Below are 6,000 nucleotides of genomic sequence, written 5' to 3'. Positions count from 1 at the left end.
ACTGCTTCCTACCCTAACTCCTCCCTCTAACTGCTAACTGTCAATACAAACCCTTGTACCACCAGCCAATCAGCATTCATCTCACACATTCTACTCATTCGCTCCCCTCTAAACAGCATCAATCACTTACCATCCGATGTCCTCAGCACTTACATCTTAAACAGCAATAAACAGTGAAACATTGCAAATACTTACATCGTAACATTGGCGACAAACAGTAAAATATCACACCTTTCTACCAAAGAATGGCATTCAAGGTGGCTAACATTTAAAAACCAAATTAAAACAAGATTTGAAGTGAAAATAGTGTAAAAACAAATAATTTACAAACACAAGAATCTGGAGATAAAGCAGCACCAACTAATTAAAATAATCCCCTTCAGCAAGAGATCAGCCTATATGGCAAAGGCCTACCTGAATAAAAATGTCTTTGCCTGCCCATGGAAGGACAGTAGAGAAAGCGGTGATCTCCCTTAGCTGGGAGTTCCAGAACCTTTGCTCTGCCCTCTTCCATTTCTTGTAAATTTGCTCTCTTTTGCTCCTTCACCCTATTCCCTTCCAGCAACCCTCAGTGGACACCAGCGTACTGCACAAATGCTAAGATTTGTACAGTTCTCTAGAAACTTACATAGACAAAACGTCAGTTTAAGGTGGACGAACAGTTAGTTTTTGCAAGTCTTACCAAAAAAACAGAAAAAAGGAAACAATAAATCTAAAAGCCTTGAGAACTTTTTATAAGTTACTAGCTGTACACCATTGTAGCATATCTTAAAGTTTATTAATTAAATATCATCGCGGGGGCGCAGACTGCTTGGAGGCCACCCATACAGCGCCGTCTGGCAGACCTGGAGGCCAGGGAGGTCGGGGGGAGGGGGAGCAGGTGTCCCCCACTCCCCGGGGTTCCTGGGCTGCCTCCCCAGCTCACATGAGATTAGGCTGGGGCCTGGGCTCACAGCGGGGGGGGGGGGGGAAGCAAAGAGGCAGAAAGGGGGGTAGGATTACCTTGGAAAGCCCATAGGAGTCGGGTGAGGGGCTTAGCAACCTATATCAGCTGATGTTGCACATTGTTATTGTAATATTGTTGCTTAGCAACCTGTATCAGCTGAAGCCTGTACGGAAACATACCGAAGCGTTTTATATATATAGATGTAAGCATACCTTTAAAAAGTTGGATGGAGGCAGATTTCATGTATTATTGACAGATACAAATATTTCCAAAAGAGAGATGTACTGGGACATGAACAGTGGGAAACAAAGTTTCTAGTTCTTGAAAGTGATGTTGAGTATTCCATTAGCGCCAGTTGCTCTGAGCCTATGTTTTGATGTAACCAATATTGGTTTTAAAAAATTTTTACCCTACAGTGAAAAATGTATGTTACTGATAGCTAAAACAGATTCAATGCTGGCAAATTCATCATACAGTCATAACTGAAAGATATGAAAGATATAACTGAAAGGGTTATGCAGGCCTTTCTAAGGTTTAAACCGGCTGGGAAACGTCACAAACCTCCTATCTTGGTAGGATGTGAGCTGTGTAAATCTGCTGCAGCACCTTGAAGTCTAATAAATGCATCATGGCATAACCTTTCATGGACTAGAGTCCACTTTATCAGATGCATGAAGTGTTATTCCCAGTGGGCATGTATATGTACAGATGGGTGCAGAGTGTCTATATGCTACTACAGGACTCTTATTTTCCCCGGAGCACCAGTAATCCACACTTTTCACCAACTCACACACTTCATTCAGCCTACAGAGATGGGTCTTGGTAAGTCAAAGTGCACAAGTGGTGCCAAAATTAATAGCAGCCTTAAGAGTTGAGCCAGAGGCTGATTTGGCTGGTAGTTCTTCATCCTTACTTTAGCTAACTGTTTAACAATGAACTGATACTGAGAGTCAGTTGATACAAGGTACATTCACAAGTTTTATTTTGCAGTCATACTTCCTTTTTTATATACATATAATGCATACCATGTAGTAAGACTGAGAAAGAACTATGCAGTGTTCAACCATTAGAAACAAACATAGTGGTTGTATTTCAACCACATATTATCTTGTGGTAAAATTTTGCAATTCAATTGTTAAAACTCATCCAGAAAAAATATCGTTCTCATGAAACGGACAAGCATAAATCATTCTACCGGACAGTGGAATGTCACCATGCCATGCTGCAACTAAGCCCAAGTACCTGTTTACCCCTGCCTCCATTTCTTGTTTCCAGATTTCAGATTGTAAAAGCACTATGCCCATTGATGACACAATTAATCAATCAAACTTTGACCTGTATGTTTTAATTGAAAAACAGAAAAGAATACAATAAATTCCCCTGGCTGGGACTGAAAGAGGTCCATACATGCATGCAAAGTTCTTCCATGTGTCCAAGAGATTAATTTTTCTTCTGGCAGCAATCCTTGCACCTCATGGAGTGCTGCCCTGGAGGGTATGAACTTTGGAGGACTTTTTGCAAATTATAAGAGATGGTCACTGAAAGGGGAAGCTGAAGATTTCCCATGTATGTTCAGAACATAGTACATGGCATTTTGGATCCAGACCACTGTTACAATGCAGTAAATTAGAAAATAAATGATGCTATGTCTAGTTTCAAGCAACTTACCCGGCCCAGATTGTTTGTATATGCTATTAGCCAAAGTTTTTTTCCCCCTAAGAGCCAATTAATTATTACCAAGGACTGTTGATAAGGAAGAATGTTACCTAGGAGATGAAAACAAGAACTCTAGTAAGACAGCTTAATGCAACCCATCTTACATTAATGCTATTGTGGTAACTGTTTCTACCCTGTTTATAGATTGAGTTTAAAAAGGGAATGCCTGCTATGGTTGGAACAAAATGTCCAGAGAACATATTGTTCTCTATTATAAACATCACCTTCTTACTATTGCTATGTACACTGATTGTATTATAACAATAATAATATATAGGGCTGTGATCCACTTCTCTTTGGGTCGGAGAAGCAATAGCGAAGCGGGGTGCTCTGCCTCTGTTACAGGCGGAGGAGAAGTGGATCGGGGGACTAGCAGAGCACAGCAAAGAGAAGCGACCACAAGTGAAGCGCTCCTCTTTTCGCGAAGCACTCCGCCTGCAATTTTGGATATTTTTCCCTATAGGATTGCATTGCGGAAAAGATTAGCGGATAGCTTTTGTTTTTCAAGCTACCTCCTTGAAACTTGCTGTGCTTAGAGGGTGGTGGGTGGGGGACATTTGTGCCTATTTTCAGCACTTTGCGTGCTGCGGTTTGCTTGCTATAATTTTTTAAAAAAATATGGTAAAAAAAGCGGGAGGGGGTACCTTTTTTTGAAACGCTGAGAGACAGATTCAACTCCCAATCATGATCACCTGATGAAGCATCCTCCAATCCCAAAGTTGGAGGGGGGGGGGGATAAGCAAAATGGGATACTTAGTAACTTGGGATACTGGGAAACTTTTCTTTCTTAGTCTCTGAATAGACTTTTCCCAGGGTTTTTTGAAACAGTAGCCCCACCAAACGCACAAACACAATCTGAAATCATATACTAAGCAAATAAATAACAGATAGGAAACACAGCACTGCTACCCACCCTAACCTTGGTGAACAACTGAATAGATGTGGTGCAAGGGGATGAGGTCCCCTAGGGCATGTGGATGTGCCCAGTGCACACTCCTGCCCTTGGAGGGTCATCAGACCCGTCCAAAGATTAACCAGTGGAAGAAGCTACTATGCCTGTCATGAGTTGAAGTGTAAGGTAGCTTCTGAAAGACTGGTACTTAGACAGGGCCAGTCAAATTGGCATAGTTTCCCCTCCCCCCGGGCACGTCCACTTTCCTCTTACTGGTAAAAGACAGACATAGCCTTTTTTAAAAAAAAATTCTTGTTGTTGTTGTTTATTCAGCAACACTGCTGCTTTTAATTCCACCCCTCCTGTGTTTATTTATTTATTTATTTATTACATTTATTATACACCCCATAGCCCAAGCTCTCCTGGCTTTCCCTCTTCAGTGAAGTCAGGCAGGCTTTCATTGTGGTTCAACTCCTTATTGTTGTGGTGGTTGTTGTTGTTGTTGTTGTTGTTGTTATTACTATTAATATTAGTACTGCTATTATTAATGTTATTAAAGGCTGTGATCACAGTGCAGTCAATCAACACTGAAGCAAGGATCACAAAGCTTTACTCTTATCCTCCTAGTCCCCTAGTTATGGGATACAAAAGAAAAGGTATCTCTCTGTGCTGTTCCTGCCTCACAGGGACAGTTCGCATTACTGGCTTTGAAACAATCCTTGGCTCACTTCCTTGTGCCCCCAGAAATGTCTGCTGCATGCCTGCCTTCCCTCCTCCGCCTGGGTGCTGTTGTGGTGGGGCATCTGCTGGGACTGACTTCCCCATAGATCTATGGCATCTCTGCCTGCCTCTCTGCCCGCCTGGTGCCTGGGAGATGTACTAGATGATGGGCTTTGTGGTTCAACCCCACAAGCCTCTGGCATGCTTGCTCCCAGTGCTGCCTGTCCTCCTCTGTGCCCAGCTCACAGGGATGGTTTGTGTGTGTCTTGCTTTGACTCAGAGAGGGTATCCTTCCATGTGATAAAAGGTGTGTGGGTGGGTGTGTTTGTGCGTGTGTGTGTGCATTTTTGGAAGTGTTTCACCTGAGATGAAGATCTTTATTTAGAAAAAAAAATCTTGATTCCCCCAAATCATCTGTGCTATTGATTGCTATGGGCAAGCACTTTGCAATGGATCCCTATGGGCAGGTATGGTTTCCTTATGGGCATACTGTCCTTGGTGGGGGATTTTTCATATATTCCCCAAAAATCAGTGGAGGCTCGGATTGACTTCGAACTGGGCATGAAGGTGGATACATGGATAAGCTCTTATGGTGCCAATTTTGAGGTTTGTAACGTGAAAATTGACAGAGTTCTAACATGGGACTTGAATTGGGGTAAGTTAAAAGGGGAAAAACCTGCCAAAAATCAGGGGATGATGGGATTTACTTGAAACTTGCCATGAATGTGGACCTAGATGGCATCTGTGAGGGTGCCCACGTCCACATTTGTATCTGTAAAAATGTCAGAGTAAATCCCATTTCTGAAAATGGGGCGTCAGATTTTCAAAAATTCCCCCCAAATCAGGGGAGGCTCGGATTTCCTTCCAACTGGGCATGAAGGTGGAGCGGACCCGATCCGGAAGTTGTGGATTGGGGGGTCCGTACACAGCCCTAATAACATAGTCAATAAAACGGATTCCACCTTTGTACATTGTATGCTATATGCAGTCTCTGAGGTTGTTAGATGGGATGCTCCTGGTGGTTCCACTTGGACCTATGGCCCGACTGATGTCCACTCCGAGTACAACCTTCAGTGTGGTGGCTCTCTTTCTGTGGAACACCCTGCCACTGGAGATAAGACAGGCACCAACATTGTGTTGTTTTTGGCACCTGTTGAAGACATCTTTATTTCAAGTAGCCTTCCTCGATTGTCCAGTCATGTTTTTTTATTCATAGAATAGTATATAATTGGAACGGGCCTATAAGGCCATCAAGCCCAAACTCCCGCTCAGTGCAGGAATCTATACCTGACAGATGGTTGTCCAGCTGCCTCTTGAATGCCTCTAGTGTGGAACAGCCCACTACCACCCTAGGTCATTAGTTCCATTGTCATACTGCATCTTCCTGATGTCCAGCCAGAATTTGGCTTTCTGTAACTTGAGTCCATTATTGTGTGTCCTGCATTCTGGGATGATCGAGAAGAGATCCTAGTCCTCCTGTGTGTGACAACCTTTCAACCTTTAATGTTTACTATTTTTAATGTTGTAAACCGCCCAGAGAGCTTCGGCTGTGGGGCGGTATATAAATGTAATTAAATAAATAAATAAATAAATATTTGAAGAGTGCTATCGTATCTCCCTCAGCCTTCTCTTCTCCAGGCTAAACATGCCCAGTTCTTTCAGTCTCTCCTCACAGGGCTTTGTTTCCAGACCCTTGATCATCCTTGTTGCCCTCCTCCAAACCTCC

This window comes from Elgaria multicarinata, chromosome 2, assembly GCF_023053635.1.
Source record: "Elgaria multicarinata webbii isolate HBS135686 ecotype San Diego chromosome 2, rElgMul1.1.pri, whole genome shotgun sequence".
Lineage (NCBI taxonomy): Eukaryota > Metazoa > Chordata > Lepidosauria > Squamata > Anguidae > Elgaria > Elgaria multicarinata.
Note: the sequence above shows the minus strand (reverse complement) of the source record.